Source organism: Abramis brama (genome assembly GCF_963993115.1).
Source record: "Abramis brama genome assembly, chromosome: 14".
Taxonomy (NCBI): Eukaryota; Metazoa; Chordata; class Actinopteri; order Cypriniformes; family Leuciscidae; genus Abramis; species Abramis brama.
The window spans coordinates 24065505-24091079 of NC_139976.1; positions in this window are offsets into that span (position 1 = coordinate 24065505).

A 25575-nucleotide genomic window follows, 5' to 3' on the forward strand; every position below is an offset into this window, starting at 1 on the left:
TCAGATATGGAAATCTATATGGCTAATGAAGCTTCAGAAGGAGTCTATGAGTATGTATAGAAAGCCCAAGATCGAGGACTCTTTGGCCAGAATTATTTTCATGAGGTCAAAAGGTGTCCTCTGTATAGCTGATTTATCATCAAAAGGAGTCTATAACTTTCTATAGTTTGAGAAAATGTTAGGACACTTTGACCACAAATAAGTTCAAAAGGTCAGATATGGACATCTATATGGCTTATGAAGCATCAGAAGGAGTCTATGAGTATGTATAGAAAGCCCAAGATCGAGGACTCTTTGGCCAGAAATATGTTCAGGAGGTCAAAAGGGGACCTCTGTATAGCTGATTTATCATCAAAAGGAGTCTATAACTTTTGTATAGTTTGAAAAATGTTGAGGACACTTTGACCACAAATAAGTTCAAAATGTCAGATGTGGAAATCTAAATGGCTTATGAAGCATCAGAAGGAGTCTATGAGTATGTATAGAAAGCCCAAGATCGAGGACTCTTTGGCCAGAATTATTTTCATGAGGTCAAAAGGGGCCCTCTGTATAGCTGATTTATCATCAAAAGGAGTCTATAACTTTATATAGTTTGAAAAATTTTAGGACACTTTGACCACAAATAAGTTCAAAATGTCAGATATGGAAATCTATATGACTAATGAAGCTTCAGAAGGAGTCTATGAGTATGTATAGAAAGCCCAAGATCGAGGACTCTTTGGCCAGAATTATGTTCAGTAGGTCAAAAGGGGCCCTCTGTATAGCTGATTTATCATCAAAAGGAGTCTATAACTTTATATAGTTTGAAAAATTTTAGGACACTTTGACCACAAATAAGTTCAACAGGTCAGATATGGAAATCTATATGGCTTATGAAGCATCAGAAGAAGTCTATGAGTTTGTATAGAAAGCATAAGATCGAGGACTCTTTGGCCAGAAATATGTTCTGGAGGTCAAAAGGGGACCTCTGTATAGCTGATTTATCATCAAAAGGAGTCTATAACTTTATATAGTTTGAATTTTTTTTAGGACACTTTGACCACAAATAAGTTCAAAATGTCAGATATGGAAATCTTTATGGCTTATGAAGCATCAGAAGGAGTCTATGAGTATGTATAGAAAGCCCAAGATCGAGGACTCTTTGGCCAGAAATATGTTCAGGAGGTCAAAAGGGGCCCTCTGTATAGCTGATTTATCATAAAAAGGAGTCTATAACTTTCTATAGTTTGAAAACTTTTGAGGACACTTTGACCACAAATAAGTTCAAAAGGTCAGATATGGACATCTATATGGCTTATGAAGCATCTGAAGTAATCTATGAGTATGTATAGAATGCCCAAGATTGAGGACTCTTTGGCCAGAAACATGTTTAGGAGGTCAAAAGGGGACCTCTGTATAGCTGACTTATCATCAAAAGGAGTCTATAACTTTACATAGTTTGAATTTTTTTTAGGACACTTTGACCACAAATAAGTTCAAACTGTCAGATATGGAAATCTATATGGCTTATGAAGCATCAGAAGGAGTCTATGAGTATGTATAGAAAGCATAAGATCGAGGACTCTTTGGCCAGAAATATGTTCTGGAGGTCAAAAGGGGCCCTTGTATAGCTGATTTATCATCGAAAGGAGTCTATAACTTTCTATAGTTTGAAAAAATGTTAGGACACTTTGACCACAAATAAGTTCAAAAGGTCAGATATGGACATCTATATGGCTTATGAAGCATCAGAAGGAATCTATGAGTATGTATAGAAAGCCCAATATTGAGGACTCTTTGGCCAGAAATATGTTCAGGAGGTCAAAAGGGTACCTCTGTATAGCTGATTTATCATCAAAAGGAGTCTATAACTTTCTATAGTTTGAAAGAATTTTTAGGACACTTTGACAACAAATAAGTTCAAAAGGACAGATATGGACATCTATATGGCTTATGAAGCATCAGAAGCAGTCTATGAGTACGTATAGAAAGCCCAAGATCGAGGACTCTTTGGCCAGAAATATGTTCAGGAGGTCAAAGGGGGCCCTCTGTATAGCTGATTTATCATCAAAAGGAGTCTATAACTTTCTATAGTTTGAAAACTTTTGAGGACACTTTGACCACAAATAAGTTCAAAAGGTCAGATATGGACATCTAAATGGCTTATGAAGCATCAGAAGAAATCTATGAGTATGTATAGAAAGCCCAAGATTGAGGACTCTTTGGCCAGAAATATGTTCTGGAGGTCAAAAGGAGACCTCTGTATAGCTGACTTATCATCAAAAGGAGTCTATAACTTTATATAGTTTCAATTTTTTTTAGGACACTTTGACCACAAATAAGTTCAAAATGTGAGATATGGAAATCTATATGGCTTATGAAGCATCAGAAGGAGTCTATGAGTATGTATAGAAAACGCAAGATCGAGGACTCTTTGGCCAGAAACATGTTCAGGAGGTAAAAAGGGGACCTCTGAATAGCTGACTTATCATCAAAAGGAGTCTATAACTTTATATAGTTTGAATTTTTTTTAGGACACTTTGACCACAAATAAGTTCAAAAAGTCAGATATGGAAATATATATGGCTTATGAAGCACAAGAAGGAGTCTATGAGTATGTATAGAAAGCCCAAGATCGAGGACTCTTTGGCCAGAAATATGTTCAGGAGGTCAAAAGGGGACCTCTGTATAGCTGATTTATCATCAAAAGGATTCTATAACTTTATATAGTTTGAAAAAATGTTAGGACACTTTGACCACAAATAAGTTCAAAATGTCAGATATGGAAATCTATATGGCTTATGTAGCATCAGAAGGAGTCTATGGGTATGTATAGAAAGCCCAAGATCGAGGACTCTTTGGCCAGAAATATGTTCAGGAGGTCAAAAGGGGACCTCTGTATAGCTGATTTATCATCAAAAGGAGTCTATAACTTTATATAGTTTGAAAAAATATTAGGACACTTTGACCACAAATAAGTACAAAAGGTCAGATATGGACATCTATATGGCTTATGAAGCATCAGAAGGAGTCTATGAGTATGTATAGAAAACGCAAGATCGAGGACTCTTTGGCCAGAAATATGTTCAGGAGGTCAAAAGGGGCCCTCTGTATAGCTGATTTATCTTTAAAAGGAGTCTATAACTTTATATAGTTTGAAAAATTTTAGGATACTTTGACCACAAATAAGTTCAAAATGTCAGATATGGAAATCTATATGGCTTATGAAGCATCAGAAGGAATCTATGAGTATGTATAGAAAGCCCAATATTGAGGACTCTTTGGCCAGAAACATGTTCAGGAGGTCAAAAGTGGACCTCTGTATAGCTGACATCATCAAAAGGAGTCTGTAACTTTATATAGTTTGAATTTTTTTTAGGACACTTTGACCACAAATAAGTTCAAAAGATCAGATATGGATATCTATATGGCTTATGAAGCATCAGAAGGAGTCTATGAGTATCTATAGAAAGCATAAGATCGAGGACTCTTTGGCCAGAAATATGTTCTGGAGGTCAAAAGGGGCCCTCTGTATAGCTGATTTATCATCAAAAGGAGTCTATAACTTTCTATAGTTTGAAAAAATGTTAGGACACTTTGACACAAATAAGTTCAAAAGGTCAGATATGGACATCTATATGGCTTATGAAGCATCAGAAGAAATCTAAAAGTATGTATAGAAAGCCCAAGATTGAGGACTCTTTGGCCAGAAACATGTTTAGGAGGTCAAAAGGGGACCTCTTTATAGCTGATTTATCATCAAAAGGAGTCTATAACTTTCTATAGTTTGAAAAATTTTGAGGACACTTTGACCACAAATAAGTTCAAAAGGTCAGATATGGACATCTATATGGCTTATGAAGCATCAGAAGGAGTCTATGAGTATCTATAGAAAGCATAAGATCGAGGACTCTTTGGCCAGAAATATGTTCTGGAGGTCAAAAGGGGCCCTCTGTATAGCTGATTTATCATCAAAAGGAGTCTATAACTTTCTATAGTTTGAAAAAATGTTAGGACACTTTGACCACAAATAAGTTCAAAAGGTCAGATATGGAAATCTTTATGGCTTATGAAGCATCAGAAGGAGTCTATGAGTATGTATAGAAAGCATAAGATCGAGGACTCTTTGGCCAGAAATATGTTCTGGATGTGAAAAGGGGCCCTCTGTATAGCTGATTTATCATCAAAAGGAGTCTATAACTTTCTATAGTTTGAAAAAATGTTAGGACACTTTGACCACAAATAAGTTCAAAAGGTCAGATATGGACATCTATATGGCTTATGAAGAATCAGAAGGAGTCTATGAATATTTATAGAAAGCCGAAGATCGAGGACTCTTTGGCCAGAAATATGTTCAGGAGGTCAAAAGGTGACCTCTGTATAGCTGAATTATCATCAAAATGAGTCTATAATTATCAATAGTTTGAAAAAATGTTAGGACACGTTGACCAAAAATAAGTTCAAAAGGTCAGACATGGACATCTATATGGTTTATGAAGCATCAGAAGGAGTCTATGAGTATGTATAGAAAGCCCAAGATCAAGGACTCTTTGGCCAGAAATATGTTCAGGAGGTCAAAAGGGGACCTCTGTATAGCTGATTTATCATCAAAAGGAGTCTATAACTTTATATAGTTAGACAAATTTTGAGGACACTTTGACCACAAATAAGTTCAAAAGGTCAGATATGGAAATCTATATGGCTTATGAAGCATCAGAAGGAGTCTATGAATATTTATAGAAAGCCCAAGATCGAGGACTCTTTGGACAGAAATATGTTCTGGAGGTCAAAAGGTGACCTCTTTATAGCTGATTTATCATCAAAAGGAGTCTATAACTTTCTATAGTTTGAAAAAATGTAAGGACACTTTGACCACAAATAAGTTCAAAAGGTCAGATATGGACATCTATATGGCTTATGAAGCATCAGAAGGAGTCTATGAGTATGTATAGAAAGCATAAGATCGAGGACTCTTTGGCCAGAAATATTTTCTGGAGGTCAAAAGGGGACCTCTGTATAGCTGATTTATCATCAAAAGGAGTCTATAACTTTCTATAGTTTGAAAAATTTTGAGGACACTTTGACGACAAATAAGTTCAAAAGGTCAGATATGGACATCTATATGGCTTATGAAGCATCAGAAGGAGTCTATGAGTATGTATAGAAAGCCCAAGATCGAGGACTCTTTGGCCAGAAATATGTTCAGGAGGTCAAAAGGGGACCTCTGTATAGCTGATTTATCATCAAAAGGAGTCTATAACTTTCTATAGTTTGAAAAATTTTGAGGACACTTTGACCCACAAATAAGTTCAAAAGGTCAGATATGGACATCTATATGGTTTATGAAGCATCAGAAGGAATGTATGTTTTAATAGTTTGAAAAAAAGCCCAAGATTGAGGACTCTTTGGCCAGAAACATGTTCAGGAGGTCAATAGGGGACCTCTTTATAGCTGATTTAGCATCAAAAGGAGTCTATATCTTTATTTGATTTGAAAATTTTTTAGGACACTTTGACCACAAATGAGTTCAAAAGGTCAGATATGGACATCTATATGGCTTATGAAGCATCAGAAGGAGTTGGACTATGAGTATTTATAGAAAGCCCAAGATCGAGGACTCTTTCGCCAAAAATATGTTCAATCAGTCAAATATGGACTACTGTCTGGCTTATATAACATCACAAGAAGTCAGTCTTGTATGTTTAGTAAGTTAATGTTCAAGGACTCTTTATCCAGAAATGTGTTCAGTAGGTCAAAAATGGACTGATTTGTAATGGACTGTATGGCTGATGTAACATCAGAAAGATTCTACGAGAATGTATAGAAAGTTTAAGATTGATTACTCTTGGGTCAGAAATATGTTCAGTAGGTCAAAAGGGGCCCTCTGTATAGCTGATTTATCTTTAAAAGGAGTCTATAACTTTCTATAGTTTGAAAAATTTTAGGACACTTTGACCACAAATAAGTTCAAAATGTCAGATATGGAAATCTCTATGGCTAATGAAGCTTCAGAAGGAGTCTATGAGTATGTATAGAAAGCCCAAGATCGAGGACTCTTTGGCCAGAATTATTTTCATGAGGTCAAAAGGTGTCCTCTGTATAGCTGATTTATCATCAAAAGGAGTCTATAACTTTCTATAGTTTGAGAAAATGTTAGGACACTTTGACCACAAATAAGTTCAAAAGGTCAGATATGGACATCTATATGGCTTATGAAGCATCAGAAGGAGTCTATGATTAGTATGTATAGAAAGCCCAAGATCGAGGACTCTTTGGCCAGAACTATGTTCATGAGGTCAAAAGGGGCCCTCTGTATAGCTGATTTATCATCAAAAGGAGTCTATAACTTTCTATAGTTTGAAAAATTTTGAGGACACTTTGACCACAAATAAGTTCAAAAGGTCAGATATGGACATCTATATGGCTTATGAAGCATCAGAAGGAGTCTATGAGTATGTATAGAAAGCATAAGATCGAGGACTCTTTGGCCAGAAATATGTTCTGGAGGTCAAAAGGGGCCCTCTGTATAGCTGATTTATCATCAAAAGGAGTCTATAACTTTCTATAGTTTGAAAAAATGTTAGGACACTTTGACCACAAATAAGTTCAAAAGGTCAGATATGGACATCTATATGGCTTATGAAGCATCAGAAGGAGTCTATGAGTATGTATAGAAAGCCCAAGATCGAGGACTCTTTGGCCAGACTTATGTTCAGGAGGTCAAAAGGGGCCCTCTGTATAGCTGATTTATCATCAAAAGGAGTCTATAACTTTATATAGTTTGAAAAATTTTAGGACACTTTGACCACAAATAAGTTCAAAATGTCAGATATGGAAATCTTTATGGCTTATGAAGCATCAGAAGGAGTCTATGAGTATGTATTGAAAGCATAAGATCGAGGACTCTTTGGCCAGAATTATGTTCTGGAGGTCAAAAGGGGACCTCTGTATAGCTGACTTATCATCAAAAGGAGTCTATAACTTTATATAGTTTGAATTTTTTTTAGGACACTTTGACCACAAATAAGTTCAAAAGGTCAGATATGGACATCTATATGGCTTATGAAGCATCAGAAGGAGTCTATGAGTATGTATAGAAAGCATAAGATCGAGGACTCTTTGGCCAGAAATATGTTCTGGAGGTCAAAAGGGGCCCTCTGTATAGCTGATTTATCATCAAAAGGAGTCTATAACTTTCTATAGTTTGAAAAAATATTAGGACACTTTGACCACAAATAAGTTCAAAAGGTCAGATATGGACATCTATATGGCTTATGAAGCATCAGAAGGAGTCTATGAGTATGTATAGAAAGCCCAAGATCGAGGACTCTTTGGCCAGACTTATGTTCAGGAGGTCAAAAGGGGCCCTCTGTATAGCTGATTTATCATCAAAAGGAGTCTATAACTTTATATAGTTTGAAAAATTTTAGGACACTTTGACCACAAATAAGTTCAAAATGTCAGATATGGAAATCTTTATGGCTTATGAAGCATCAGAAGGAGTCTATGAGTAAGTTTAGAAAGCATAAGATCGAGGACTCTTTGGCCAGAATTATGTTCTGGAGGTCAAAAGGGGACCTCTGTATAGCTGACTTATCAAAAGGAGTCTATAACTTTATATAGTTTGATTTTTTTTTAGGACACTTTGACCACAAATAAGTTCAAAAGGTCAGATATGGACATCTATATGGCTTATGAAGCATCAGAAGGAGTCTATGAGTATGTATAGAAAGCATAAGATCGAGGACTCTTTGGCCAGAAATATGTTCTGGATGTGAAAAGGGGCCCTCTGTATAGCTGATTTATCATCAAAAGGAGTCTATAACTTTCTATAGTTTGAAAAAATGTTAGGACACTTTGACCACAAATAAGTTCAAAATGTCAGATATGGACATCTATATGGCTTATGAAGAATCAGAAGGAGTCTATGAATATTTATAGAAAGCCGAAGATCGAGGACTCTTTGGCCAGAAATATGTTCAGGAGGTCAAAAGGTGACCTCTGTATAGCTGAATTATCATCAAAATGAGTCTATAACTATCTATAGTTTGAAAAAATGTTAGGACACGTTGACCAAAAATAAGTTCAAAAGGTCAGATATGGACATCTATATGGTTTATGAAGCATCAGAAGGAGTCTATGAGTATGTATAGAAAGCCCAAGATCAAGGACTCTTTGGCCAGAAATATTTTCTGGAGGTCAAAGGGGGCCCTCTGTATAGCTGATTTATCATCAAAACGGAGTCTATAACTTTCTATAGTTTGAAAAATGTTAGGACACTTTGACCACAAATAAGTTCAAAAGGTCAGATATGGACATCTATATGGCTTATGAAGCATCAGAAGGAGTCTATGAGTATGTATAGAAAGCCCAAGGTCGAGGACTCTTTGGCCAGAAATATGTTCAGGAGGTCAAAAGGGGACCTCTGTATAGCTGATTTATCATCAAAAGGAGTCTATAACTTTATATAGTTAGAAAAATTTTGAGGACACTTTGACCACAAATAAGTTCAAAAGTTCAGATATGGAAATCTATATGGCTTATGAAGCATCAGAAGGAGTCTATGAGTATGTATAGAAAGCATAAGATCGAGGACTCTTTGGCCAGAAATATTTTCTGGAGGTCAAAAGGGGACCTCTGTATAGCTGATTTATCATCAAAAGGAGTCTATAACTTTCTATAGTTTGAAAAATTTTGAGGACACTTTGACGACAAATAAGTTCAAAAGGTCAGATATGGACATCTATATGGCTTATGAAGCATCAGAAGGAGTCTATGAGTATGTATAGAAAGCCCAAGATCGAGGACTCTTTGGCCAGAAATATGTTCAGGAGGTCAAAAGGGGACCTCTGTATAGCTGATTTATCATCAAAAGGAGTCTATAACTTTATATAGTTAGAAAAATGTTAGGACACTTTGACCACAAATAAGTTCAAAAGGTCAGATATGGAAATCTATATGGCTTATGAAGCATCAGAAGGAGTCTATGAATATTTATAGAAAGCCCAAGATCGAGGACTCTTTGGACAGAAATATGTTCTGGAGGTCAAAAGGGGACCTCTTTATAGCTGATTTATCATCAAAAGGAGTCTATAACTTTCTATAGTTTGAAAAAATGTTAGGACTCTTTGACCACAAATAAGTTCAAAAGGTCAGATATGGACATCTATATGGCTTATGAAGCATCAGAAGGAGTCTATGAGTATGTATAGAAAGCATAAGATCGAGGACTCTTTGGCCAGAAATATTTTCTGGAGGTCAAAAGGGGACCTCTGTATAGCTGATTTATCATCAAAAGGAGTCTATAACTTTATATAGTTTGAATTTATTTTAGGACACTTTGACCACAAATAAGTTCAAAAGGTCAGATATGGAAATCTATATGGCTTATGAAGCATCAGAAGGAGTCTATGAGTATGTATAGAAAACGCAAGATCGAGGACTCTTTGGCCAGAAACATGTTTAGGAGGTCAAAAGGGGACCTCTGTATAGCTGATTTATCATCAAAAGGATTCTATAACTTTATATAGTTTGAAAAAATGTTAGGACACTTTGACCACAAATATGTTCAAAATGTCGGATATGGAAATCTATATGGCTTATGAAGCATCAGAAGGAGTCTATGGGTATGTATAGAAAGCCCAAGATCGAGGACTCTTTGGCCAGAAATATGTTCGGGAGGTCAAAAGGGGACCTCTGTATAGCTGATTTATCATCAAAAGGAGTCTATAACTTTATATAGTTTGAAAAAATATTAGGACACTTTGACCACAAATAAGTACAAAAGGTCAGATATGGACATCTATATGGCTTATGAAGCATCAGAAGGAGTCTATGAGTATGTATAGAAAACGCAAGATCGAGGACTCTTTGGCCAGAAATATGTTCAGGAGGTCAAAAGGGGCACTCTGTATAGCTGATTTATCTTTAAAAGGAGTCTATAACTTTATATAGTTTGAAAAATTTTAGGATACTTTGACCACAAATAAGTTCAAAATGTCAGATATGGAAATCTATATGGCTTATAAAGCATCAGAAGGAATCTATGAGTATGTATAGAAAGCCCAATATTGAGGACTCTTTGGCCAGAAACATGTTCAGGAGGTCAAAAGTGGACCTCTGTATAGCTGACATCATCAAAAGGAGTCTGTAACTTTATATAGTTTGAATTTTTTTTAGGACACTTTGACCACAAATAAGTTCAAAAGATCAGATATGGATATCTATATGGCTTATGAAGCATCAGAAGGAGTCTATGAGTATCTATAGAAAGCATAAGATCGAGGACTCTTTGGCCAGAAATATGTTCTGGAGGTCAAAAGGGGCCCTCTGTATAGCTGATTTATCATCAAAAGGAGTCTATAACTTTCTATAGTTTGAAAAAATGTTAGGACACTTTGACACAAATAAGTTCAAAAGGTCAGATATGGACATCTATATGGCTTATGAATCATCAGAAGAAATCTAAAAGTATGTATAGAAAGCCCAAGATTGAGGACTCTTTGGCCAGAAACATGTTTAGAAGGTCAAAAGGGGACCTCTTTATAGCTGATTTATCATCAAAAGGAGTCTATAACTTTCTATAGTTTGAAAAATTTTGAGGACACTTTGACCACAAATAAGTTCAAAAGGTCAGATATGGACATCTATATGGCTTATGAAGCATCAGAAGGAGTCTATGAGTATCTATAGAAAGCATAAGATCGAGGACTCTTTGGCCAGAAATATGTTCTGGAGGTCAAAAGGGGCCCTCTGTATAGCTGATTTATCATCAAAAGGAGTCTATAACTTTCTATAGTTTGAAAAAATGTTAGGACACTTTGACCACAAATAAGTTTAAAAGGTCAGATATGGACATCTATATGGCTTATGAAGCATCAGAAGAAATCTATGAGTATGTATAGAAAGCCCAAGATTGAGGACTCTTTGGCCAGAAACATGTTTAGGAGGTCAAAAGGGGACCTCTGTATAGCTGATTTATCATCAAAAGGAGTCTATAACTTTCTATAGTTTGAAAAAATGTTAGGACACTTTGACCACAAATAAGTTCAAAAGGTCAGATATGGACATCTATATGGCTTATGAAGCATCAGAAGAAATCTATGAGTATGTATAGAAAGCCCAAGATTGAGGACTCTTTGGCCAGAAACATGTTTAGGAGGTCAAAAGGGGACCTCTGTATAGCTGATTTATCATCAAAAGGAGTCTATAACTTTCTATAGTTTGAAAAATTTTGAGGACACTTTGACGACAAATAAGTTCAAAAGGTCAGATATGGACATCTATATGGCTTATGAAGCATCAGAAGCAGTCTATGAGTATGTATAGAAAGCCCAAGATCAAGGACTCTTTGGCCAGAAATATGTTCAGAAGGTCAAAAGGGGACCTCTGTATAGCTGATTTATCATCAAAAGGAGTCTATAACTTTATATAGTTTGAATTTTTTTTAGGACACTTTGACCACAAATAAGTTCAAAAGGTCAGATATGGACATCTATATGGCTTATGAAGCATCAAAAGGAGTCTATGAGTATGTATAGAAAGCATAAGATCGAGGACTCTTTGGCCAGAAATATTTTCTGGAGGTCAAAAGGGGCCCTCTGTATAGCTGATTTATCATCAAAAGGAGTCTATAACTTTCTATAGTTTGAAAAAATATTAGGACGGTTTGACCACAAATAAGTTCAAAAGGTCAGATATGGACATCTATATGGCTTATGAAGCATCAGAAGGAGTCTATGAGTATGTATAGAAAGCCCAAGATCGAGGACTCTTTGGCCAGAAATATGTTCAGGAGGTCAAAAGGGGCCCTCTGTATAGCTGATTTATCATCAAAAGGAGTCTATAACTTTCTATAGTTTGAAAAATTTTGAGGACCCTTTGACCACAAATAAGTTCAAAAGGTCAGATATGGACATCTATATGGTTTATGAAGCATCAGAAGGAATCTATGTTTTAACAGTTTGAAAAAAAGCCCAAGATTGAGGACTCTTTGGCCAGAAACATGTTCAGGAGGTCAATAGGGGACCTCTTTATAGCTGATTTAGCATCAAAAGGAGTCTATATCTTTATTTGATTTGAACATTTTTTAGGACACTTTGACCACAAATGAGTTCAAAAGGTCAGATATGGACATCTATATGGCTTATGAAGCATCAGAAGGAGTTGGCCTATGAGTATTTATAGAAAGCCCAAGATCGAGGACTCTTTTGCCAAAAATATGTTCAATCAGTCAAATATGGACTACTGTCCGGCTTATATAACATCACAAGAAGTCAGTCTTGTATGTTTAGTAAGTTATTGTTCAAGGACTCGTTATCAAGAAATGTGTTCAGTAGGTCAAAAATGGACTGATTTGTAATGGACTGTATGGCTGATGTAACATCAGAAAGATTCTACGAGAATGTATAGAAAGTTTAAGATTGATTACTCTTGGGTCAGAAATATGTTCAGTAGGTCAAAAGGGGCCCTCTGTATAGCTGATTTATCTTTAAAAGGAGTCTATAACTTTCTATAGTTTGAAAAAATGTTAGGACACTTTGACCACAAATAAGTTCAAAAGGTCAGATATGGACATCTATATGGCTTATGAAGCATCAGAAGGAGTCTATGAGTATGTATAGAAAGCCCAAGATCGAGGACTCTTTGGCCAGACTTATGTTCAGGAGGTCAAAAGGGGCCCTCTGTATAGCTGATTTATCATCAAAAGGAGTCTATAACTTTATATAGTTTGAAAAATTTTAGGACACTTTGACCACAAATAAGTTCAAAATGTCAGATATGGAAATCTTTATGGCTTATGAAGCATCAGAAGGAGTCTATGAGTATGTATTGAAAGCATAAGATCGAGGACTCTTTGGCCAGAATTATGTTCTGGAGGTCAAAAGGGGACCTCTGTATAGCTGACTTATCATCAAAAGGAGTCTATAACTTTATATAGTTTGAATTTTTTTTAGGACACTTTGACCACAAATAAGTTCAAAAGGTCAGATATGGACATCTATATGGCTTATGAAGCATCAGAAGGAGTCTATGAGTATGTATAGAAAGCATAAGATCGAGGACTCTTTGGCCAGAAATATGTTCTGGAGGTCAAAAGGGGCCCTCTGTATAGCTGATTTATCATCAAAAGGAGTCTATAACTTTCTATAGTTTGAAAAAATATTAGGACACTTTGACCACAAATAAGTTCAAAAGGTCAGATATGGACATCTATATGGCTTATGAAGCATCAGAAGGAGTCTATGAGTATGTATAGAAAGCCCAAGATCGAGGACTCTTTGGCCAGACTTATGTTCAGGAGGTCAAAAGGGGCCCTCTGTATAGCTGATTTATCATCAAAAGGAGTCTATAACTTTATATAGTTTGAAAAATTTTAGGACACTTTGACCACAAATAAGTTCAAAATGTCAGATATGGAAATCTTTATGGCTTATGAAGCATCAGAAGGAGTCTATGAGTAAGTTTAGAAAGCATAAGATCGAGGACTCTTTGGCCAGAATTATGTTCTGGAGGTCAAAAGGGGACCTCTGTATAGCTGACTTATCAAAAGGAGTCTATAACTTTATATAGTTTGATTTTTTTTTAGGACACTTTGACCACAAATAAGTTCAAAAGGTCAGATATGGACATCTATATGGCTTATGAAGCATCAGAAGGAGTCTATGAGTATGTATAGAAAGCATAAGATCGAGGACTCTTTGGCCAGAAATATGTTCTGGATGTGAAAAGGGGCCCTCTGTATAGCTGATTTATCATCAAAAGGAGTCTATAACTTTCTATAGTTTGAAAAAATGTTAGGACACTTTGACCACAAATAAGTTCAACAGGTCAGATATGGACATCTATATGGCTTATGAAGAATCAGAAGGAGTCTATGAATATTTATAGAAAGCCGAAGATCGAGGACTCTTTGGCCAGAAATATGTTCAGGAGGTCAAAAGGTGACCTCTGTATAGCTGAATTATCATCAAAATGAGTCTATAACTATCTATAGTTTGAAAAAATGTTAGGACACGTTGACCAAAAATAAGTTCAAAAGGTCAGATATGGACATCTATATGGCTTATGAAGCATCAGAAGGAGTCTATGAGTATGTATAGAAAGCATAAGATCGAGGACTCTTTGGCCAGAAATATGTTCTGGATGTGAAAAGGGGCCCTCTGTATAGCTGATTTATCATCAAAAGGAGTCTATAACTTTCTATAGTTTGAAAAAATGTTAGGACACTTTGACCACAAATAAGTTCAACAGGTCAGATATGGACATCTATATGGCTTATGAAGAATCAGAAGGAGTCTATGAATATTTATAGAAAGCCGAAGATCGAGGACTCTTTGGCCAGAAATATGTTCAGGAGGTCAAAAGGTGACCTCTGTATAGCTGAATTATCATCAAAATGAGTCTATAACTATCTATAGTTTGAAAAAATGTTAGGACACGTTGACCAAAAATAAGTTCAAAAGGTCAGATATGGACATCTATATGGTTTATGAAGCATCAGAAGGAGTCTATGAGTATGTATAGAAAGCCCAAGATCAAGGACTCTTTGGCCAGAAATATTTTCTGGAGGTCAAAGGGGGCCCTCTGTATAGCTGATTTATCATCAAAACGGAGTCTATAACTTTCTATAGTTTGAAAAATGTTAGGACACTTTGACCACAAATAAGTTCAAAAGGTCAGATATGGACATCTATATGGCTTATGAAGCATCAGAAGGAGTCTATGAGTATGTATAGAAAGCCCAAGATCGAGGACTCTTTGGCCAGAAATATGTTCAGGAGGTCAAAAGGGGACCTCTGTATAGCTGATTTATCATCAAAAGGAGTCTATAACTTTATATAGTTAGAAAAATTTTGAGGACACTTTGACCACAAATAAGTTCAAAAGTTCAGATATGGAAATCTATATGGCTTATGAAGCATCAGAAGGAGTCTATGAGTATGTATAGAAAGCATAAGATCGAGGACTCTTTGGCCAGAAATATTTTCTGGAGGTCAAAAGGGGACCTCTGTATAGCTGATTTATCATCAAAAGGAGTCTATAACTTTCTATAGTTTGAAAAATTTTGAGGACACTTTGACGACAAATAAGTTCAAAAGGTCAGATATGGACATCTATATGGCTTATGAAGCATCAGAAGGAGTCTATGAGTATGTATAGAAAGCCCAAGATCGAGGACTCTTTGGCCAGAAATATGTTCAGGAGGTCAAAAGGGGACCTCTGTATAGCTGATTTATCATCAAAAGGAGTCTATAACTTTATATAGTTAGAAAAATGTTAGGACACTTTGACCACAAATAAGTTCAAAAGGTCAGATATGGAAATCTATATGGCTTATGAAGCATCAGAAGGAGTCTATGAATATTTATAGAAAGCCCAAGATCGAGGACTCTTTGGACAGAAATATGTTCTGGAGGTCAAAAGGGGACCTCTTTATAGCTGATTTATCATCAAAAGGAGTCTATAACTTTCTATAGTTTGAAAAAATGTTAGGACTCTTTGACCACAAATAAGTTCAAAAGGTCAGATATGGACATCTATATGGCTTATGAAGCATCAGAAGGAGTCTATGAGTATGTATAGAAAGCATAAGATCGAGGACTCTTTGGCCAGAAATATTTTCTGGAGGTCAAAAGGGGACCTCTGTATAGCTGATTTATCATCAAAAGGAGTCTATAACTTTATATAGTTTGAATTTATTTTAGGACACTTTGACCACAAATAAGTTCAAAAGGTCAGATATGGAAATCTATATGGCTTATGAAGCATCAGAAGGAGTCTATGAGTATGTATAGAAAACGCAAGATCGAGGACTCTTTGGCCAGAAACATGTTTAGGAGGTCAAAAGGGGACCTCTGTATAGCTGATTTATCATCAAAAGGATTCTATAACTTTATATAGTTTGAAAAAATGTTAGGACACTTTGACCACAAATATGTTCAAAATGTCGGATATGGAAATCTATATGGCTTATGAAGCATCAGAAGGAGTCTATGGGTATGTATAGAAAGCCCAAGATCGAGGACTCTTTGGCCAGAAATATGTTCGGGAGGTCAAAAGGGGACCTCTGTATAGCTGATTTATCATCAAAAGGAGTCTATAACTTTATATAGTTTGAAAAATTTTAGGATACTTTGACCACAAATAAGTTCAAAAGGTCAGATATGGACATCTATATGGCTTATGAAGCATCAGAAGGAGTCTATGAGTATGTATAGAAAACGCAAGATCGAGGACTCTTTGGCCAGAAATATGTTCAGGAGGTCAAAAGGGGCCCTCTGTATAGCTGATTTATCTTTAAAAGGAGTCTATAACTTTATATAGTTTGAAAAATTTTAGGATACTTTGACCACAAATAAGTTCAAAATGTCAGATATGGAAATCTATATGGCTTATGAAGCATCAGAAGGAATCTATGAGTATGTATAGAAAGCCCAATATTGAGGACTCTTTGGCCAGAAACATGTTCAGGAGGTCAAAAGTGGACCTCTGTATAGCTGACATCATCAAAAGGAGTCTGTAACTTTATATAGTTTGAATTTTTTTTAGGACACTTTGACCACAAATAAGTTCAAAAGGTCAGATATGGACATCTATATGGCTTATGAAGCATCAGAAGGAGTCTATGAGTATCTATAGAAAGCATAAGATCGAGGACTCTTTGGCCAGAAATATGTTCTGGAGGTCAAAAGGGGCCCTCTGTATAGCTGATTTATCATCAAAAGGAGTCTATAACTTTCTATAGTTTGAAAAAATGTTAGGACACTTTGACCACAAATAAGTTCAAAAGGTCAGATATGGACATCTATATGGCTTATGAAGCATCAGAAGAAATCTATGAGTATGTATAGAAAGCCCAAGATTGAGGACTCTTTGGCCAGAAACATGTTTAGGAGGTCAAAAGGGGACCTCTGTATAGCTGATTTATCATCAAAAGGAGTCTATAACTTTATATAGTTTGAATTTTTTTTAGGACACTTTGACCACAAATAAGTTCAAAAGGTCAGATATGGACATCTATATGGCTTATGAAGCATCAAAAGGAGTCTATGAGTATGTATAGAAAGCATAAGATCGAGGACTCTTTGGCCAGAAATATTTTCTGGAGGTCAAAAGGGGCCCTCTGTATAGCTGATTTATCATCAAAAGGAGTCTATAACTTTCTATAGTTTGAAAAAATGTTAGGACGGTTTGACCACAAATAAGTTCAAAAGGTCAGATATGGACATCTATATGGCTTATGAAGCATCAGAAGGAGTCTATGAGTATGTATAGAAAGCCCAAGATCGAGGACTCTTTGGCCAGAAATATGTTCAGGAGGTCAAAAGGGGACCTCTGTATAGCTGATTTATCATCAAAAGGAGTCTATAACTTTCTATAGTTTGAAAAATTTTGAGGACCCTTTGACCACAAATAAGTTCAAAAGGTCAGATATGGACATCTATATGGTTTATGAAGCATCAGAAGGAATCTATGTTTTAACAGTTTGAAAAAAAGCCCAAGATTGAGGACTCTTTGGCCAGAAACATGTTCAGGAGGTCAATAGGGGACCTCTTTATAGCTGATTTAGCATCAAAAGGAGTCTATATCTTTATTTGATTTGAACATTTTTTAGGACACTTTGACCACAAATGAGTTCAAAAGGTCAGATATGGACATCTATATGGCTTATGAAGCATCAGAAGGAGTTGGCCTATGAGTATTTATAGAAAGCCCAAGATCGAGGACTCTTTTGCCAAAAATATGTTCAATCAGTCAAATATGGACTACTGTCCGGCTTATATAACATCACAAGAAGTCAGTCTTGTATGTTTAGTAAGTTATTGTTCAAGGACTCGTTATCCAGAAATGTGTTCAGTAGGTCAAAAATGGACTGATTTGTAATGGACTGTATGGCTGATGTAACATCAGAAAGATTCTACGAGAATGTATAGAAAGTTTAAGATTGATTACTCTTGGGTCAGAAATATGTTCAGTAGGTCAAAAGGTGTCCTCTGTATAGCTGATTTATCATCAAAAGGAGTCTATAACTTTCTATAGTTTGAGAAAATGTTAGGACACTTTGACCACAAATAAGTTCAAAAGGTCAGATATGGACATCTATATGGCTTATGAAGCATCAGAAGGAGTCTATGAGTATGTATAGAAAGCCCAAGATCGAGGACTCTTTGGCCAGAAATATGTTCAGGAGGTCAAAAGGGGACCTCTGTATAGCTGATTTAACATCAAAAGGAGTCTATAACTTTTGTATAGTTTGAAAAATGTTGAGGACACTTTGACCACAAATAAGTTCAAAATGTCAGATGTGGAAATCTAAATGGCTTATGAAGCATCAGAAGGAGTCTATGAGTATGTATAGAAAGCCCAAGATCGAGGACTCTTTGGCCAGAATTATTTTCATGAGGTCAAAAGGGGCCCTCTGTATAGCTGATTTATCATCAAAAGGAGTCTATAACTTTATATAGTTTGAAAAATTTTAGGACACTTTGACCACAAATAAGTTCAAAATGTCAGATATGGAAATCTATATGACTAATGAAGCTTCAGAAGGAGTCTATGAGTATGTATAGAAAGCCCAAGATCGAGGACTCTTTGGCCAGAATTATGTTCAGTAGGTCAAAAGGGGCCCTCTGTATAGCTGATTTATCATCAAAAGGAGTCTATAACTTTATATAGTTTGAAAAATTTTAGGATACTTTGACCACAAATAAGTTCAAAATGTCAGATATGGAAATCTATATGGCTTATGAAGCATCAGAAGGAATCTATGAGTATGTATAGAAAGCCCAATATTGAGGACTCTTTGGCCAGAAACATGTTCAGGAGGTCAAAAGTGGACCTCTGTATAGCTGACATCATCAAAAGGAGTCTGTAACTTTATATAGTTTGAATTTTTTTTAGGACACTTTGACCACAAATAAGTTCAAAAGATCAGATATGGATATCTATATGGCTTATGAAGCATCAGAAGGAGTCTATGAGTATGTATAGAAAGCATAAGATCGAGGACTCTTTGGCCAGAAATATGTTCTGGAGGTCAAAAGGGGCCCTCTGTATAGCTGATTTATCATCAAAAGGAGTCTATAACTTTCTATAGTTTGAAAAAATGTTAGGACACTTTGACACAAATAAGTTCAAAAGGTCAGATATGGACATCTATATGGCTTATGAAGCATCAGAAGAAATCTAAAACTATGTATAGAAAGCCCAAGATTGAGGACTCTTTGGCCAGAAACATGTTTAGGAGGTCAAAAGGGGACCTCTTTATAGCTGATTTATCATCAAAAGGAGTCTATAACTTTCTATAGTTTGAAAAATTTTGAGGACACTTTGACCACAAATAAGTTCAAAAGGTCAGATATGGACATCTATATGGCTTATGAAGCATCAGAAGGAGTCTATGAGTATCTATAGAAAGCATAAGATCGAGGACTCTTTGGCCAGAAATATGTTCTGGAGGTCAAAAGGGGCCCTCTGTATAGCTGATTTATCATCAAAAGGAGTCTATAACTTTCTATAGTTTGAAAAAATGTTAGGACACTTTGACCACAAATAAGTTCAAAAGGTCAGATATGGACATCTATATGGCTTATGAAGCATCAGAAGAAATCTATGAGTATGTATAGAAAGCCCAAGATTGAGGACTCCTTGGCCAGAAACATGTTTAGGAGGTCAAAAGGGGACCTCTGTATAGCTGATTTATCATCAAAAGGAGTCTATAACTTTCTATAGTTTGAAAAATTTTGAGGACACTTTGACGACAAATAAGTTCAAAAGGTCAGATATGGACATCTATATGGCTTATGAAGCATCAGAAGCAGTCTATGAGTATGTATAGAAAGCCCAAGATCAAGGACTCTTTGGCCAGAAATATGTTCAGAAGGTCAAAAGGGGACCTCTGTATAGCTGATTTATCATCAAAAGGAGTCTATAACTTTATATAGTTTGAATTTTTTTTAGGACACTTTGACCACAAATAAGTTCAAAAGGTCAGATATGGACATCTATATGGCTTATGAAGCATCAGAAGGAGTCTATGAGTATGTATAGAAAGCATAAGATCGAGGACTCTTTGGCCAGAAATATTTTCTGGAGGTCAAAAGGGGCCCTCTGTATAGCTGATTTATCATCAAAAGGAGTCTATAACTTTCTATAGTTTGAAAAAATGTTAGGACGGTTTGACCACAAATGTTCAAAAGGTCAGATATGGACATCTATATGGCTTATGAAGCATCAGAAGGAGTCTATGAGTATGTATAGAAAGCCCAAGATCGAGGACTCTTTGGCCAGAAATATGTTCAGGAGGTCAAAAGGGGCCCTCTGTATAGCTGATTTATCATCAAAAGGAGTCTATAACTTTCTATAGTTTGAAAAATTTTGAGGACCCTTTGACCACAAATAAGTTCAAAAGGTCAGATATGGACATCTATATGGTTTATGAAGCATCAGAAGGAATCTATGTTTTAACAGTTTGAAAAAAAGCCCAAGATTGAGGACTCTTTGGCCAGAAACATGTTCAGGAGGTCAATAGGGGACCTCTTTATAGCTGATTTAGCATCAAAAGGAGTCTATATCTTTATTTGATTTGAACATTTTTTAGGACACTTTGACCACAAATGAGTTCAAAAGGTCAGATATGGACATCTATATGGCTTATGAAGCATCAGAAGGAGTTGGCCTATGAGTATTTATAGAAAGCCCAAGATCGAGGACTCTTTTGCCAAAAATATGTTCAATCAGTCAAATATGGACTACTGTCCGGCTTATATAACATCACAAGAAGTCAGTCTTGTATGTTTAGTAAGTTAATGTTCAAGGACTCGTTATCCAGAAATGTGTTCAGTAGGTCAAAAATGGACTGATTTGTAATGGACTGTATGGCTGATGTAACATCAGAAAGATTCTACGAGAATGTATAGAAAGTTTAAGATTGATTACTCTTGGGTCAGAAATATGTTCAGTAGGTCAAAAGGGGCCCTCTGTATAGCTGATTTATCTTTAAAAGGAGTCTATAACTTTCTATAGTTTGAAAAATTTTAGGACACTTTGACCACAAATAAGTTCAAAATGTCAGATATGGAAATCTATATGGCTAATGAAGCTTCAGAAGGAGTCTATGAGTATGTATAGAAAGCCCAAGATCGAGGACTCTTTGGCCAGAATTATTTTCATGAGGTCAAAAGGTGTCCTCTGTATAGCTGATTTATCATCAAAAGGAGTCTATAACTTTCTATAGTTTGAGAAAATGTTAGGACACTTTGACCACAAATAAGTTCAAAAGGTCAGATATGGACATCTATATGGCTTATGAAGCATCAGAAGGAGTCTATGAGTATGTATAGAAAGCCCAAGATCGAGGACTCTTTGGCCAGAAATATGTTCAGGAGGTCAAAAGGGGACCTCTGTATAGCTGATTTAACATCAAAAGGAGTCTATAACTTTTGTATAGTTTGAAAAATGTTGAGGACACTTTGACCACAAATAAGTTCAAAATGTCAAATGTGGAAATCTAAATGGCTTATGAAGCATCAGAAGGAGTCTATGAGTATGTATAGAAAGCCCAAGATCGAGGACTCTTTGGCCAGAATTATTTTCATGAGGTCAAAAGGGGCCCTCTGTATAGCTGATTTATCATCAAAAGGAGTCTATAACTTTATATAGTTTGAAAAATTTTAGGACACTTTGACCACAAATAAGTTCAAAATGTCAGATATGGAAATCTATATGACTAATGAAGCTTCAGAAGGAGTCTATGAGTATGTATAGAAAGCCCAAGATCGAGGACTCTTTGGCCAGAATTATGTTCAGTAGGTCAAAAGGGGCCCTCTGTATAGCTGATTTATCATCAAAAGGGGTCTATAACTTTATATAGTTTGAAAAATTTTAGGACACTTTGACCACAAATAAGTTCAACAGGTCAGATATGGAAATCTATATGGCTTATGAAGCATCAGAAGAAGTCTATGAGTTTGTATAGAAAGCATAAGATCGAGGACTCTTTGGCCAGAAATATGTTCTGGAGGTCAAAAGGGGACCTCTGTATAGCTGATTTATCATCAAAAGGAGTCTATAACTTTATATAGTTTGAATTTATTTTAGGACACTTTGACCACAAATAAGTTCAAAAGGTCAGATATGGACATCTATATGGCTTATGAAGCATCAGAAGGAGTCTATGAGTATGTATAGAAAGCCCAAGATCGAGGACTCTTTGGCCAGAAACATGTTCTGGAGGTCAAAAGGGGACCTCTTTATAGCTGACATCATCAAAAGGAGTCTGTAACTTTATATAGTTTGAATTTTTTTTAGGACACTTTGACCACAAATAAGTTCAAACTGTCAGATATGGAAATCTATATGGCTTATGAAGCATCAGAAGGAGTCTATGAGTATGTATAGAAAACGCAAGATCGAGGACTCTTTGGCCAGAAACGTGTTCAGGAGGTAAAAAGGGGACATCTGAATAGCTGACTTATCATCGAAAGGAGTCTATAACTTTATATAGTTTGAATTTTTTTTAGGACACTTTGACCACAAATAAGTTCAAAATGTCAGATATGGAAATCTTTATGGCTTATGAAGCATCAGAAGGAGTCTATGAGTATGTATAGAAAGCCCAAGATCGAGGACTCTTTGGCCAGAAATATGTTCAGGAGGTCAAAAGGGGCCCTCTGTATAGCTGATTTATCATAAAAAGGAGTCTATAACTTTCTATAGTTTGAAAAAATGTTAGGACACTTTGACACAAATAAGTTCAAAAGGTCAGATATGGACATCTATATGGCTTATGAAGCATCAGAAGAAATCTAAAACTATGTATAGAAAGCCCAAGATTGAGGACTCTTTGGCCAGAAACATGTTTAGGAGGTCAAAAGGGGACCTCTTTATAGCTGATTTATCATCAAAAGGAGTCTATAACTTTCTATAGTTTGAAAAATTTTGAGGACACTTTGACCACAAATAAGTTCAAAAGGTCAGATATGGACATCTATATGGCTTATGAAGCATCAGAAGGAGTCTATGAGTATCTATAGAAAGCATAAGATCGAGGACTCTTTGGCCAGAAATATGTTCTGGAGGTCAAAAGGGGCCCTCTGTATAGCTGATTTATCATCAAAAGGAGTCTATAACTTTCTATAGTTTGAAAAAATGTTAGGACACTTTGACCACAAATAAGTTCAAAAGGTCAGATATGGACATCTATATGGCTTATGAAGCATCAGAAGAAATCTATGAGTATGTATAGAAAGCCCAAGATTGAGGACTCCTTGGCCAGAAACATGTTTAGGAGGTCAAAAGGGGACCTCTGTATAGCTGATTTATCATCAAAAGGAGTCTATAACTTTCTATAGTTTGAAAAATTTTGAGGACACTTTGACGACAAATAAGTTCAAAAGGTCAGATATGGACATCTATATGGCTTATGAAGCATCAGAAGCAGTCTATGAGTATGTATAGAAAGCCCAAGATCAAGGACTCTTTGGCCAGAAATATGTTCAGAAGGTCAAAAGGGGACCTCTGTATAGCTGATTTATCATCAAAAGGAGTCTATAACTTTATATAGTTTGAATTTTTTTTAGGACACTTTGACCACAAATAAGTTCAAAAGGTCAGATATGGACATCTATATGGCTTATGAAGCATCAGAAGGAGTCTATGAGTATGTATAGAAAGCATAAGATCGAGGACTCTTTGGCCAGAAATATTTTCTGGAGGTCAAAAGGGGCCCTCTGTATAGCTGATTTATCATCAAAAGGAGTCTATAACTTTCTATAGTTTGAAAAAATGTTAGGACGGTTTGACCACAAATGTTCAAAAGGTCAGATATGGACATCTATATGGCTTATGAAGCATCAGAAGGAGTCTATGAGTATGTATAGAAAGCCCAAGATCGAGGACTCTTTGGCCAGAAATATGTTCAGGAGGTCAAAAGGGGCCCTCTGTATAGCTGATTTATCATCAAAAGGAGTCTATAACTTTCTATAGTTTGAAAAATTTTGAGGACCCTTTGACCACAAATAAGTTCAAAAGGTCAGATATGGACATCTATATGGTTTATGAAGCATCAGAAGGAATCTATGTTTTAACAGTTTGAAAAAAAGCCCAAGATTGAGGACTCTTTGGCCAGAAACATGTTCAGGAGGTCAATAGGGGACCTCTTTATAGCTGATTTAGCATCAAAAGGAGTCTATATCTTTATTTGATTTGAACATTTTTTAGGACACTTTGACCACAAATGAGTTCAAAAGGTCAGATATGGACATCTATATGGCTTATGAAGCATCAGAAGGAGTTGGCCTATGAGTATTTATAGAAAGCCCAAGATCGAGGACTCTTTTGCCAAAAATATGTTCAATCAGTCAAATATGGACTACTGTCCGGCTTATATAACATCACAAGAAGTCAGTCTTGTATGTTTAGTAAGTTAATGTTCAAGGACTCGTTATCCAGAAATGTGTTCAGTAGGTCAAAAATGGACTGATTTGTAATGGACTGTATGGCTGATGTAACATCAGAAAGATTCTACGAGAATGTATAGAAAGTTTAAGATTGATTACTCTTGGGTCAGAAATATGTTCAGTAGGTCAAAAGGGGCCCTCTGTATAGCTGATTTATCTTTAAAAGGAGTCTATAACTTTCTATAGTTTGAAAAATTTTAGGACACTTTGACCACAAATAAGTTCAAAATGTCAGATATGGAAATCTATATGGCTAATGAAGCTTCAGAAGGAGTCTATGAGTATGTATAGAAAGCCCAAGATCGAGGACTCTTTGGCCAGAATTATTTTCATGAGGTCAAAAGGTGTCCTCTGTATAGCTGATTTATCATCAAAAGGAGTCTATAACTTTCTATAGTTTGAGAAAATGTTAGGACACTTTGACCACAAATAAGTTCAAAAGGTCAGATATGGACATCTATATGGCTTATGAAGCATCAGAAGGAGTCTATGAGTATGTATAGAAAGCCCAAGATCGAGGACTCTTTGGCCAGAAATATGTTCAGGAGGTCAAAAGGGGACCTCTGTATAGCTGATTTAACATCAAAAGGAGTCTATAACTTTTGTATAGTTTGAAAAATGTTGAGGACACTTTGACCACAAATAAGTTCAAAATGTCAGATGTGGAAATCTAAATGGCTTATGAAGCATCAGAAGGAGTCTATGAGTATGTATAGAAAGCCCAAGATCGAGGACTCTTTGGCCAGAATTATTTTCATGAGGTCAAAAGGGGCCCTCTGTATAGCTGATTTATCATCAAAAGGAGTCTATAACTTTATATAGTTTGAAAAATTTTAGGACACTTTGACCACAAATAAGTTCAAAATGTCAGATATGGAAATCTATATGACTAATGAAGCTTCAGAAGGAGTCTATGAGTATGTATAGAAAGCCCAAGATCGAGGACTCTTTGGCCAGAATTATGTTCAGTAGGTCAAAAGGGGCCCTCTGTATAGCTGATTTATCATCAAAAGGGGTCTATAACTTTATATAGTTTGAAAAATTTTAGGACACTTTGACCACAAATAAGTTCAACAGGTCAGATATGGAAATCTATATGGCTTATGAAGCATCAGAAGAAGTCTATGAGTTTGTA